General features: G+C 50.6%; 1 protein-coding gene across 1 annotated transcript in view; it reads left to right on the forward strand.

The window, feature by feature from the left end:
• SLC8A3 (solute carrier family 8 member A3) overlaps positions 1–14,821 on the forward strand; it is a 94,506-nt gene that overhangs the window by 33,688 nt on the left and 45,997 nt on the right. The window lies entirely within an intron of this gene.

A 14,821-nucleotide genomic window follows, 5' to 3' on the forward strand; every position in this document is an offset into this window, starting at 1 on the left:
TATCTTCTAAAATGTCACTCTTGGAGATTGGTGTAATGTCTGCTTCACACAGCATTTCTAGCATTAGTTATTTTTAACTGCATATCTTTGGTACGCTCAGCATGTCTATGGCCTCTTTGAAGCTTGCTCTTTTTTTCTGGGATGTCATACTTGTTTATCGTATGTGAGATGGACCCCAAGCTGGCCATCAGCTATCAGTGTGCCTTCCTAGCGAGGCTGCGTAGGAACCAGGAACTTCAAGATGAAAGTCCCCCAGATCTGCTGGCAACCCTCTGAACTACCCAGGCCCTGGAAACTGTTCTGAAAACATTCATCTTGTCCCAGTTCTCATGGTGAGCTCTTACGTGGTGAATGCCTGAAGTTCAAAGGAGACAACATTGTACGGCAGTTGTAACGGCACCGGTCAGACCAGGAGCTGCAGGCCAGAGGAGAGATGCTGTAATGGATCTGTAACTGTTTGGTCCCCAAATTGCAAGTGGTGAGGAATAGTCCCAGCTTTTCTCCCTTCATCAGGTCCTGCACGTACCATGCATTGCTGGGTTTTGAGTGCATCCACTTTCAGCCGTTTTGTGGAAAAAAGGGATGCTGATGCCACTCACCATATCAGTGGCTCCTAGCCAGGAGCAAGCTCTGCATGAGCCTGAGCCCACGGGATGCTCTTTTCTCCCTTGGGCTTGGGTCACAAAAATTTGGTGTCACTGTTCAGATGTACGCATTGCCCTGAGCCTGCTGCTGCAAACCTGAGTGCTTCCCCACCTCCTGGAAGGGTGTTAACCACAACACAAATATCATGCACGATACTTTGCCCACCAACACTGCGGAAAATGTGATGGAAAAGGAATTTCAGTCCTTGGTAGGAAGCTGTACAACTAGACATGGTCTTTTTAAATTTAATCTTCTAGGTAGCTTGAACCTGAACCTTTCATTCCTCTCTGAAATACCTCCACTGGCCCCTTGAGCTCCCCCACCCCCCCAACATGGCTTTTTTCGTGTAGCGTGTTTTTTGTACCGAGACATCTCCTGTGCCTGCTTTCCTCAATGGACACTGATGTGACATGCAGAGCTGAGCTGTCAGAGCTCTGGGGTGTTTTTTTCTCCTCCCTGTGATAAGCTGTGACACTCCAGCATCCCAGCTCTATAGGCCTCTTCTCTATGCTTTTGTTCATGTTTCATTGTGAATGCAGCAGGGGTCCAGGGGCAAAATGTAGTGGCTAGAGGTGTGCCCAGGTCAGGGGGGATTTTTGAAATATGGCATTTTTCAGCTTTACTTGAAGAATCTGTAAGGTAGCATTACAGATTATTCCTGCTCCCTTTCTGAACAGTTCTTCTCCTCCTGGATTTTTCCCTGTTATTCTAGATTGTGGCAGCCATTATCTTCTTCCCTCTGTTCCTCTTCTGTCTGGCTCAGGGGAGAGTTTTGTGGGTGGATCATGGACTCTTTGGGGCAAATTTACATCCCTGGGTGATGCAAGTGAGGAATCACATTGCTGGGGTTGGTAGTACTGAGCAGCACAAGTGAAATGATCCCTGCAGGCTTATTTCCATGGAATACGTTAACGCTGGATGTGAGGAGGGAGACGAAGAAGTGCACGTGGAGCTTCTTTGCTGGATCTTGTTTAAGAGCCATTGCAATGATTGAAATTTCAGCGGTGGCCCATTCGAGGGCCAGCTGGTACGCCGGGCGGTGTGAAGGTGAGATCTGGGCCGCCAGCCAGCCCGCCTGCCGAGCAGGGACAGCCGGGAGCCTGGGAGCAGCTACCTGGCCCTGCTGAGAAAGAGCAGGTTGAGGAGAGGCAAAGCTGTGGGCTCCCCAGGGCCGTAGGGGACATCTCCTTGTAGCCAGCCTGGTGCAGGGAGGGCACCTGGCCCCTTTGCTAGCTGGTACGTGCGCACTGACCTCGGGGTGACAGTGGATCCCGTAGGCTGATCCTATTAAGATTTTTCAGCAAAAGCCTCCCTGAGGTTTTTACCCTCCAGCGTATTCAGGCTGAGCTCTGTCTCATCTCATATCTACTTTGCAGTAGCCCCTCTGGCTTTAACCCTTTGGTGGCCTGGTGCTGTTTAACCCCGAGGAGCTGATGCATTGGGGTTTTTCACAGGGGACACCTGGGCTGTGAAGACAGCAGGCACCTCGCCGGCAGTGCTGCGTGCCAGGGGAGGAGGCTTTGCATTTCCAGTACAACGTGAGAAGGGCTTGATTAATGCTGCTGCAATGTGTGGTGACACCCTGGCCCTTGTACCTTCATCTCTGGCCACCTGAGCTCATACAGGGGCTTGGGTACAGAGAGAGGGTACAAGTGGGAAGAGGTCTGTCTGGAGAACGGCTTCGCCCCGGCACACCAGGTGCTGCGAGGGGCTTGCGTCCTGCTCCCACCGCCGTTCAGGATCGTGGTTGTTGCAGCATGGCATGGCGTCTGTTGGCAGCTGCGTGTCTCTGCTCCTCACCTGCCTCCTGTGCAGTGGCAGTGGCCACCAGATGCTGGTGCCTGGGCCAACAGGAGGAGACATTCTGCCACTGCTTGTGGCTGTGCAGGTCCCTGCGTCCCTCTGCTGCACACCCCATGGAAGCCTCTCTCCTTCCCTGGGCCAGCGTCCTCCAGGGCATCCCCCTAACTCCCACCTACGTGGAGCCGGCTGCTCGGGCCACATGGCTGCCGGGCCAGGGAGAGGGCCAGTGTGCAGTGGTACACTAGCACGGCTTGACCAGCTGGCCCCTGACACCTCCAGTCAAAGGCCATCGCTTTGCTTCTGACTGCAACCTAATTACTGTAGAGCAGTCGCTGTGTGCCAGACGCCTGCATGGCTGCCGGGGCTGGGGATGTGCCGGGGCTGGGGCTGTCCCACGCTGGGGTGCCTGAGATGTGGGGGTCCAGCTGTCCCAGGCAGGGGACCTTCAGTTGGCACTGGCTGGGGGTCCTTCCTGGGAAGAGGCCAAGCGTTCACTGCCTCCGTAGGGTGCTAACAGGATCGGGGAGGGGGGAGATGCGAGGTTGCCTTTGGGGCACCCTCTGAGGGGACGCAGCATGCACAGGAGGTGTGCTTTTAGGGATGCTGCTGAGCGGTTATACTAAAGGGGTGTTTGCATGGCTTCAACCAAGCATCGATTTTGCCTAGCACTATTCGGACCTTTGCCAGACCATCCCCAGGGCCTTTTCTAGAGTGGCTGGTGTGCACCAGCACTGTTCCCCCTCGCTGCAGGGGGGAATGTTTCCAGGGGGGAAACATGGCAGTCTCACAGGGGAGACACCTAGTAATATAAGAGGCAAGGTCTGGCAAGGAAACGTCTGGCTCGTTGGTCCCCAGTGGTCCCAGCCGTGCATCAAGGCTGGGGAAGCAGTGAGCTGCCGGCAGCGTTGCATTTTGCTCTCCCCATGAGTCGCGGCTTCTACATTTCAATTTCCTTTGGCTGCGGGCAAGGTCAGAAGGTGTCAGCGGTGCCCTGGTCAGCGGGAGGCCTGGGAAGAAGCCCAGGCTCCCGGCGAGCTGCCCCGTGCAGGGAGCGGGGCAGCAGGCAGGAGGCTTCGTGCTTGTCAGGACAGCTTTGGCAGAGCAGGAGGGAGAGGGGTGAGGAGCCAGGGAGTGCGGGCAGATGGGGGAGCAGCACTCATGTCCGGACACCCCCAGACAGGGCAGGCTGCTGGAAAGGGCAAGCAGGAAAAAGGACCTTTCCTTGCTCCAAAATCTGTAATTTTTCTCTACTATAGAACGTAGCTATAATCCAACTACGTTCCCCAGGCAAGGACTTATTTGAAGAAACCATGCCTCCTGACCATGTTCCAGATGCTATAATATTGAACAAGATCAAGTGCTGGAGAATATCAGTTCCCATCTAGCAGATGCCCTGGCAGGGAAGCCGACTGGAAATCCTCAGAGAGATTACCCTGATCTCCTCACAAACAGAGAAGCATGGAATAGAATAACTTATTTTAAATATTAATGCTAATTTAGTATTAATTTTTACTTTGTTGCTGGTAAGAGGTACTACGGTGACACTCCTAACAAGCTGAAATCTTCTTAGATGCCTTAGTCTTACACAACTGAGATGGAAGGACAGAGTAGATGCTTTGCTGTGCTCTTCTGGAAACTGGTGGAAAATCTGTGGTTCATTAGACTGTTCACCCATTTTGGTGATTCTTTGAATAGTATGGAAAAAATTCTGAAAAAAAAAAAAAAACCACCACCATCTTGTAGTGGTAGCTTTTTTTTTTTTCCAGGTTAGGAAAAAAAGCTGTAGTAGTTCCAGAGGGAACAGTTTTAATTTGTTGGTACAGCATCTCAGAGGGTTTTCTTCAGGTCCAGGTTTCCAGAGTAGGTAAAACCACTTGTTGACAAACAGGCTCTCCATAAAGAGCAAAACCGGATTCACCTGCCACAGCAGCAGGGGTAGCAGTAGACATACACGGATACTAGGATGCCTAAAGATCTTCCAAGACCTGAACGCTGAGCCTTGTACTGCTGTAATTATGTTGAAAATATTGCTGAATTTGGAAAAGTAATCTATAAATTAGATTTGTTGCTGCAGACCCACTGCCAACTATGGGACTTGTGCTGTCTCTGCAGAAGTCAGGGCTAACTTTGGCATTTGCTTCAGTGCACCTTGGCCTGAGGTTGGACTTTGAGGCTTTTTGGTGGATGCTTGGTGATAAAGCAGGATTGCAGTGCTGTGGCCAGATGTTGGGAAGGGCCAGGCCTTCTCCTCTGCACTGGTGTACACTGGTGTGCGCTGGCAGGGCTCATTACTAGTTTTGCTGGGCCACTGCAGGGCTGGGTTGACCGAACTCGGCACAGGTTCTCCCAGCAGCAGAGCAGGGATATGCTTCGGTCGGGGCATGCTGGGGCATGCTGTTAAAATAAATCGTAGCCCTTTGTGGATCCATTATGCAAATTTCGTGATACATAGAAATACTTCCCCCCCCCCCGTGCCTCTACACCCTAACTGTGCTAGAAATTCACCCAGGTATGTGATTATGTGGAAGTATTATGCAACGAGGGCTTTAGAAAAGCACAACTCTCTCTGTTTTCCAGCAGTTGAGAGGTTTTTCCAAAGCATTTAGCAGCAGAACTGATACAGCCATACCAGCATCCATGGCTAGGCAATTCCTGCATCTCTTCTGGATGCAGCAACATCTGTTTGCCCCTGTGAATATGTTGTGTGATCCTTTTTGTCCCAGTTCCAGGAGATTTGCAGATTTGCTGATAGAGCTGTTTGAAATACAACCAAACTCGTATTTGTTGGGGATATTTCCTCAGCAACACTGAAATATCAGGATATTATCTTTGTGTCCTGGCTATGTGGAGAAAAGAAAGCCCAAGATACAGCCCCTGTCTCCCCTGAGCTTTGTTTGAGTGTGTATATGCACATATTTAGGGATCTTTTTTTCCATATGCTGTTTATCTCACAGGTTTACTTCAACTGATAAGATTTTACAGACCTGCCATTTAAAGCATGCATTGTAGACAAAAAGGTGATGATATACCGCCTTTGGGAATCAGGCCCTACCCTTGCTCTTGTGAAGGATCCTACCCTTGCTCTTGGGAAGGGTGAGGGCAGAACTGAGCATAAATGGTATACGGAGAGCACTGAGGCAGAGCTGTCTTTCAAAATAAGATGCTTCAGACTGTTCTAGCGAAAGTAATGGAAAGTCAAAGAAAAACAGAAGGTGACTGCAGGGGTTTCTTTTCCATGCTCAGCCGAACCAAGCCTTTGGCTTTTAAGCTTGCGGCTCTTAGAGACACTTGGACAATAACCTCTCCTCCCTCAACCCAGCTATCGTGCTTTTGGGATGGCTGCTGATGACCCTGTTTTGCTTTGGCAGGGATGAATCATGCCTGTGCATATGTCAAGCTGCAAGAAACGGCAAAGGAGGGAAGGAAGGAAAGGTCTCTCTGCTGTAGGAGCACTTCCCCACATAGTTGGTCCTGGTCCCTCCCTGCTGCCATTCTATCTGGACCTGCCTTTCCCTTCGGTAAAATAAAAAAGGCCCTGCTGCAGGTCTCCTTCCTTTGGGCACAGCATCTGGGGTAGAAGTAACGAGGTACTGTGCCTTTGCAAAGGAAATCATGTGTCTCCCATTATTCATGAGCTGCAAAGGTTAAGGAGATTAGCTGTTTCAGTGGATTAGTAAGGGGCTGCGAGATCTGTACGTCTCTGCGTGGCTAGCTGTCTTGCGAATGGATGTGTTGAGCATCTAAAAATAATTCAATTATTTGTGCAAAATAGCTGTCAGGCTCGTTTCCCTCAGGCAGGCGTTCTCTTCCAGAGTGCTGCTCTCGCAGCGCAAGGTCCCACCTGAAGAGAGACAGGAACAGATCCCTGCCACAGCGTAGAGCATCAAGCTGCCCGTTCCCCACTCCTCCTCCTCCCCCCGAACCAACGAGACTTTCCCCCAGTGCTGTTTCAAGTGGTGGGGTTCCCCCTTTCCCCTCTACCCCTCTGCACCTCGGCCACCTTGCCGTCCGTCCCCCGATGCCGATGGCTGCAGATGGCTGTGGCGCCTGGGCAGGGCCACTGCGGGCAGCCCCCCATAGGGTCCGGTGCTGCCCCGGCACCGGTGCGACCGTGGGGAGCACAGGTGGGGGCTCCCCCGGGGACAAGGCAGGCAAGCTGGTGAGGACAGGGTCTCCCCGCTTCTCCTCTGGCTGCCGGGGATGTTCCTCAGCAGAAATAACTCTGTGCCCAGACACACAGTATTAGTCTTCTCCAGCGTTAGCACAATAGAAATAAGTGGCCCTGGGCAGTGTGAAATGAACTTCGGAGGCATGCTGAAGCCTTGGCTGTAGATTCTCCGCCTGTTTCAATATATGAAAAATAATGAAATTTTTACAGATCCCTGAGGCATCTCTTAGGCATGGGAAAACATTGCAGCTTTTTGTGCTGGTGTTACTCCCACCCGCGTGTGGCTGCTTGGGCTAGAGGTCCTCGTGGTGTCTGGTCCGGGTTAAAGCCACGGGGCAGCATGGGGTGGGGAGCAGCGGCTAGGGAAAGGGGTGGGAAGGTGGCAGGATCTTGGATTCTTTCCCATTTTTTTCCACTGAGCTCCTGAGTGCACTGGCAGGTTGCTTACTTCACTGTGTCTCATTTTTTGCTGTTTGTAAATGGGAACACGTTTCACCTCGCAGGGCTGCTGCGAAGCTTAATTAAGATTTGCAAAGTGCTTTGGTGCTGTATAAATGCCAGTCACTTTAATTAATAAAATGAAATGGCTGTGCACTCTTGGCTTCTTTGTTTACCTGGGTGTGAGCAAGAAGCAGCTAGCGTGATGATGTGCAATACAGCTGATATTCCACGCAGTTGTGTTTTATAAATGTCCTGTTTTCCTGAAGGCACCTTGGGATGCCTTACTGACCTGTTAGACTCGCCCACTCCCAGACTGGACATCACCTTTGGGAACCAGGGATGAATAATATCAAGCCTAAGTTGCAAGGGCTGCCTTGCCGCTGCAGGTGGTCATCTGGCAGGGCATGCGGGAGGATGCAGCAGAAAGCACGTGTGTCCATACTTTTTTAGCATCCTGCTTTCTGATGCCCAGAAGGCAGAACAAGCTGCCTGCATGTGCCCGGACCCGGAGGGCTCGGTGGCGTGTAATGTCAGCGGTGAACATCAGCTGCTCAGGTTGAGCACTGCCTGGCGGTGGAAAAGCGGTGATGTGCAGGAGGAGGAGAGGTCTGCGGTGATGAGACAGGGATGCAGAGCAGCGCAGGGTCCGGGCTGCGTCAGTGGGGTATGTGCGGCCAGGCACAGCTGCGATGCACCCATGCCTGCCGTGTAGCTCAGGCAGGGACCAGGGGCAAGCGCCTCAGCTGAAAAGCAGCTCCCCGATGAAGAAGAGGATGAAGGTCCCTCCTGAGGCTCTCAAGGAGAGTTGGTTTTGGGAGGCTCCACTGAGGCTGCTTCTAGCTTGCTCCTTCATAGCAGGTCTCATCAGCCAGCCAGCCTGGAGCATGGGGAGGTGGGGCAGCTCGCTCTGGGCCCTGCACGGGTGGGCGATGCAAAGAGGACCAAAGCAGCCTACAGAAATGGCTTTTCTTTCCCTTTCCTTAGTTTTCCCTGACCGTGTTCAAGGAAGGAGTTTGCCAGCTGCATCATCTGCATCTTTACAGGAAGGGCTTATTTCACATTCATGAGAGCCAAAAATGTCCAGGAGGGAGAAGCTAGCAAGAAGCTAGTTAAGAGCAATTTTTTCTTAGTCTCCCAGGTGCCAAATGCTCCAGAGAGTGCTCTCAGGTCTGTCCCTCAGTGCCTGGCCCAGATCTCCAGCAGTCGCTGTGTCCAGTGCCACGCAAGCCAGGGTTGCTTCGCTCTGCGGTGAGCCGGTATTGTCACATGCTGCTCCAACAAGAGCAACCCAGAGACCAACAGCCCTATGTTTCTGGCCGCTCTAGATCCAGATCTGAGCATCCTTGCTCTGAAATAAGGAATCAAAACATGAGATCTGCAGTCTCTTTGAGTTTCCAGTAGGTTTGGGTCTGCATCTGGAAAATGCGCCATGGTTATCTCTGTGAGTGCCCTGCTCTCTGGGTGACTGAGGATAGGTTGTTCAAAGAGAAGTCCTAAATAAATGACGATAGGAGGGAGGAAGAATCTGCATGAGTGCTGTCTGTTCCTGGGCAGGTATCCCAGATGAAAGTTCATGGAAGGAGCCCTCTGAGAGCCCTTTCTTGGAGTTATTAATAACCCAGCTTTGCCTGAACTCTTGTCTGATGTAGACACTGGGGACAAGGCTTCCTCTTCTCTTTCTTTCTTTTTTGTTTGTGGGAATTGAATCCTGTTCCCCTTGTGAGGTATAGTTCCTTTTCTGTGGCTCAGACCTGTCCCTCTCCTTCACACTAAGAAGGGTGGAGTGGCAGTGGAGCCCCATCTGTACGGTGGTACCAAGCTGTTGTCTTTCAGCCCTTCCATCTGAGTGTCACTGCAGCATGGATGGGTCTATACCATAAAGACCTCACAGACTCCTTCATTTTTCTCTCCTGCTGTTGGTTTCAATCCTCAGACCTTAGGCCAAATGGATGGTTTTCTGAATATGCAAGTTTCCCATCACTGTGTCCAAGGCCAAGCCTGTGGAGGCCACCTGGTTTGATGGATCCAGGGTCCTTCTGCCTCCTCATCCCTTCCTTTCCTCTTCACCCCGGCCTCCTCGGCAGGAACAAGGAGGAAAGAAGATATTCTGCCTGATGTTCACCCCCCGCCCCAGGCTGGCCCCATCCTTCCCCCATCAGTGGGGGATGCTGCACTGCAGGCTGGCACACCAGCACATCCTCTCCTGGAGGAAACAGCGTGGGTGGGCAGGAGATCCTGTGTCTCCTGATGAGGATGATGTTTAAGCACGTAGGTATCAGTGTTGGTATACTCTGTTAGCATGCATTGCTGCGTGTATCTCCACACCTATCATTTGTACTATAGAGCAGAACTACCTCTTATCTGGAAGCCTGCACCACAGGGATGAGTAGGCGTATGTGTAGATGACTGCTTTATGTGAGCTGCCAAAGGTTCTTACGTGCAGCCCACCGAGGTGCTTGTACTTGAACACCGGGTGCATCTCTCTTTTCCACGCCAGCCCTCTGGGTCGGAGTTTTCTGGGTGATTTCTCAGCAGTTACCTCTCTGCTGGACTAAAACTAACCTTCGGTGTCTGATTATCGCTCCGTGGTTCAGGCTTCTAAGCAGAAATCTGTATGATCTTTCTGCCCTTGCAGAATATGAATATCTCAAAGGACGGGCAGCAGCAAAGGCTCAGGGTACTCACGGACTCCCATATTGCTTCTTACTCATCTCTGTGTGACCCTGATGTTATATCACGGCTTAATATGTTGTCCGGAATGTAATGTGTTAGCATAGTAGCAAATACTGGAGAGAGTCACAAGATCAAATCAAACTCCATGCCACTGACAGGTTTGATTTCAGGAGTGAATTTACAGCAGGGGATGAATATATAGAGTATAATTCTGAGGCCAATATGAATTTCAAAAGTATAAGCTGGATCTTTAAGGACTGATGGGAATATATTAATATTTTTACATTTTATGTAGCCATTTCTGCTAATAGTGATCATAATATGCTGTTGTTTAAAAGGCTGATCAACAGTCAGATCTGGCACAGATAACCCTTAAACAGGTTATTGCTTTTTGCAAATACAGATGTTAATACTAGATTAGCCTTGTAGCTTGTTTGTACACTACGGAACAAAATTTTAACTAATTATGTTGTTTCTTTAAACATGTGTGTAACCCAAGGATCTACCTAGTGTCTCTACTGTGTTTTGCACCAGTTTAAGGCTGTCAGATTTTAACACCATTTTAGTTAAACCACTACAATTTCTTGTGCGGACAAAGTCAGTAAGAACAAATACAAACTACTTGGAAATAGTACGTGTAATTCTGTGGTGAATATTTCCTTGAGCCAATGCTATGAGACTCTCGATACCTCCCATGCAAGATGCAAAGGAGTGTGCTTTCCTGGTGACATCTCCGTTGGTGAGAAGGTGAGTGGCCAGTAAAGGACACTGCCTGGTTGCCAGCCTGGAGAGGAGGTGAAACCACAGTAGTCCATCAGGGGGTTTAACTCCTTTTAGAGGCATCCAGACCTCATAGGGGACAATTGAGAGAGGTAGGCAGAAAGCCACACCACCACTGTCAGTGATGGGGCAGAGTGCCGCCCACCTTCTCTCAGAAATATCCTCATTAGAGGACCAGGGATAACACAGTGGCTGAGCTGTGATGGAAATGCAGTGGAGGCCTCATTATTGCAGGACTAGCTGGTACCATGCAAAGCAAATACAGAAGCATTGGGTTTGGTCCTTGCTGGGTAGTGCTGCTCAGTCTGAAAAGAGCCACTGACTATGGCTGAAGTCAGGGCGGCATAAAGGCGTGGGACGTGCTCCGGGCTGCAGAACAAAGGCAGCGAGCCCTAAAGGTGATCTCAAAGGATTTGATTAAAAGCGTAGCCAGAACTGGAGTGTTTAAACGAGTTCAGACCTCTTCAGAGAGGCTGAGGCTGGAACTTCACTTCAAGAGGCCTGGCATTGCCAGGATGGTGCTGAACACGATCTGCACACTGTGAAAACAGCGTTAGTCTACTTAGCCTTTTCACTGTCCAGGTGTGGAAATGCAAAGAGCAGTGAAAAGTTAAAAAGCTAAAGTAACTCCTTTGAAATCTCAGGAGTGGGGTTCAGTTCAGATGCTAGCAACAAAAGTTCAGAGAGCGTTTTTTTTCTTGCTATAATAACATTTTACTCCCAGGAGCCTTGGCTGAGAAACTCAAAAAACACCATTCATTCACTGACCAATTTCAGCTTCTCAGAAATATTGCGTGAGCATCCCACCATTGCCTGGAGAGCCCTGCAGGCCCTGCGAGCAGGAGGAAAGGTGCTCATCTCTGGTGACTGGAGAGGGGAACCCGCAGCGAGGCTCCTGCAGGCTGCCTGCCGTCGGGACCAGCTCTCTACATATAGCCCTGGCGCAGACAGAGCAATTTTGACTGGTGTGTTGGCTGCGTTAGAGGACCTGCCTCCTTGTAAGGCACTTTTTTTGTCAAAGCTGGGGTGCCCCGTCTTAGTTGCAAAGCTGCGAGGAGCGAGGCCGCGGGAGCATTTCCGTGATAGGGGAGTTGCGGGGCTGCTGACTCACTGTGCACGCCAGCGGCACTGCTCTGCCGTCCCTAGCACGGAGGGGGAGGGAGACGGAGCCGCTGCAAACATTGGTTGAGAGAGAAGGTCACCTAGTGCCTCCAGTCACCAAATCAAAGTAGCTGGGATTTTCACGATGTCTTTTGCCCACGTGGAGAAGAAAGAAACAGAACCCTTTACATGCTACCCATGGAAGATCCCCTTCTTAACAGCCCTGACTTCATTCAGATGCCTGATTTAAAACTATGCGTATCAGGAGGGAGATTCAAGAATTAATTAGTGTTGAGCTGGCCTGTTTTGATGTGCCAGGTGAGATTAGCCCGCTGCCGGTTGTGCACATGAGGTGTTTGGCACAGCGTCCTGGAACACCCTCTGGTTTGTTAGGCATAGGTGTCCTCTCTTCCAGCAAGAGGCATCTCACACTCTAATCCCATGCTCAGGATCAGTAACGCGTGACCGTGATGCTTGTGGTTAATTCTCCCCAGGCTTGAACTGTAAATGCCAAGGCGCTGTGACATTTGCTCTGCGAGGCGCAGCCCGTGCCAGGCAGCGCAGTGACTTCCCACAGGAGCAAGGGACCTCCCCAGACATTGCCACCTCCCTCTCTAAATGCAGGGTACCTTCCTGCAGCTTGCCGCGGCCGACAGGACCACACAGCAGCAAGTACCTTGGAAAAAGCAAACCACTAAACCCTACCAAGACAAAACTCTGTGCTGCATCCACAGCCTTCTGCATCCAGAGCCTGCGGGGAGGATGGGAGTGATAAAGCACACGTGACAAGCGTTAGTCACGTTGCTAATGAAGGGCTAGAAGGCACTCACAGACCACAGACCCTGAATAGATGAAGGCTGCTCATGTGGATTTTCTGGCCCTGAAGTTAAAGAAACATAAGAGACCTTGTTCTTACAAGATTTCAGGTCAGGTTTTTCTATGAGAGATGCATCTATTCAGGATAACCGTGTAAGGGAGCTCTTCAAAGTGAGCTGGAAATGAAGGGGGTTTGGGAATTCCTCTTCTTTTGCTTTTGAAAATCATCCACCAGGATGGCAACTGGGGTCTTCCTTGAGCTGATCCTCTTGACATTTTTAACTTCCTCATCATCTTCCTCTTCCAGCCTCTCAGTTCTTGACCCTGTTCCTTCCCTGAAGTAAATACAAAGCCAAGGCTAATTACTTAAAAAGGAAATATTAGCAAACATCATAGGAAGAGTATGAGGTGAAAGTCTTTTCAGTGCCGTGGGCACAGCTGCCTGGTTAGAGCACCCTGCCCAACATGACGCTTGTGCTGTTTGCTTACTTCCCTTACAGACCCTTTGGTAGGTGAATTGCAGTGCCCCTGGCATGGTTTGTAGTCCTCTGCCTGGCATTTTTTGTGGCTCCCTTTACATGTTTCAAATCAGCCATCAAAAGGAGCCACAGGAGAGCCTGGTGCAGACAGACAGGCTCAGGCTCTCTTTTAGCCCAGCTGGTCAAAAATAGGCTTGGGAAACTCTGTGAATCTTGGACGGGAGTAGGAAGAGCAGGGCAGGTCACTGTTTACAAAGTGACAGATGCTTTGCCATTGAGACAGCAGCCGGTCTGGCGACCACGTAGGGACGCTCTGCAGGCCACTGGTGCCCCACAGACCACGGTCTAAGAGCCACTGTCTGCCATATGGATTTTTAATAACTTAGCCTTCGTGGTCTTTCAATCACTGAAATATTTAGCATCCTATTACTGCTCTGCATTGGCTGTTCTAGTTCAAGATCCCAGGACTGCAAGGTTTGACTTTTCTCTCAACAATTTTCAGCCTTCAGAACAGAGGGATAGGCAGTCATTTCCCATAATATGCTAATGGAAGTCCAGCCAGTGGTTTAATCCGTCTCAGAACAGGGGTCACCAATCCTCTTTCCCCTGTGGACATGTCATTGAATCAGGGGAGTAGCGGGGAGACCATTCCCTGTGTTTATCCAGTGGGATAGCAAGCATTTTCAGGACTGAAGGAGGTAGGTGCCAATGTGTTGATTACACACATGCAGGCCAGTGCAGCCGAGCTCGCAGCCAGAGACATTATTACTGTCATCACCTCGAGTCTTACAGGCCGTTGCACAAGTCCCAGACACAGCATCAGCTTGCACATACTCTGCTTGTATTCATTTTCTCACAGTATTTCCAGTGTGTGCCACCATTGCGGGGCCATTTCTGGTTTGTTGTGCTCTTTGGGGAATGGTTATGCCTTTGGAGGGAGGAGTCTCGCACTGCTCATTTCTAGACCACTTGACATCTTAGCATCCTGCTTATTCACAGGTTTCACAGAATCACAGTGTGGCTGGAAGGGACCTCTGGAGGTCATCTGGTCCAATCCCCCTGCTCAAGTAGGGCCACCTAGAGCCAGTTGCCCAAGACCTTGTCCAGATGGCTTTTGACTGTCTCCAAGGATGGAGACTCAACAACCTCTCTGGGCAACCTGTGCCAGTGCTCAGTCACCCTCACAGTAAAAAAGTGTTTCCTGATGTTCAGAGGGACCCTCATGTGTTTCAGTGTGTGCCCATTGCATCTTGTCCTGTCCATGGGCACAAACTGAAAAGATCCTGGCTCCATCCCCTTTGCACCCACCCTTCAGTTATTTATATATATTGATGAGATCCCCCTGAGCCTTCTCTTCTCCAGGCTGAACAGTCCGAGCTCTCTCAGCCTTTCCTCATGGGTGAGATGTTCCAGTCCCATAATCATCTTCATGGTCCTTTGTTGGATTCTCTCCAGTATGTCCATATCTCTCTTGTGCTGGGGAGCCCAGAACTGGACACAGGACTCCAGGTGTGGCCTCAGCAGTGCTGAGCAGAAGGGAAGGATCACCTCCCTCAACCTGCTGGCAACACACCTCCTAAAGCATCCCAGGATACCATCAACCTTCTTTGCCACAGGAGCACATTTCTGGCTCATGGTCAACTTCGTGACTACCAGGACCCCCTGGTCGTCTTCTGCCAAGCTGCTTTCCAGCCGGGCAGCCTCCAGCGTGTACTGGTGCCTGTGGCTGTTTCTCCCCAGGTGCGGTTTCAGTCTCATTCAGTACATTCACCCACGCCAGGGTAAAGACATTCAGTGTGTGAGTAAGAAATAAGCATTCATCAGTTGGTCACCCTGCACTACGCTGTTGTCCCCAGTAAAGGTCACAAAGCAAAGAGAAATGGTTGCTGCTACCCAGGCACACCAGTGCTCAGCA

This window comes from Mycteria americana, chromosome 5 (genome assembly GCF_035582795.1).
Source record: "Mycteria americana isolate JAX WOST 10 ecotype Jacksonville Zoo and Gardens chromosome 5, USCA_MyAme_1.0, whole genome shotgun sequence".
Taxonomy (NCBI): domain Eukaryota; kingdom Metazoa; phylum Chordata; class Aves; order Ciconiiformes; family Ciconiidae; genus Mycteria; species Mycteria americana.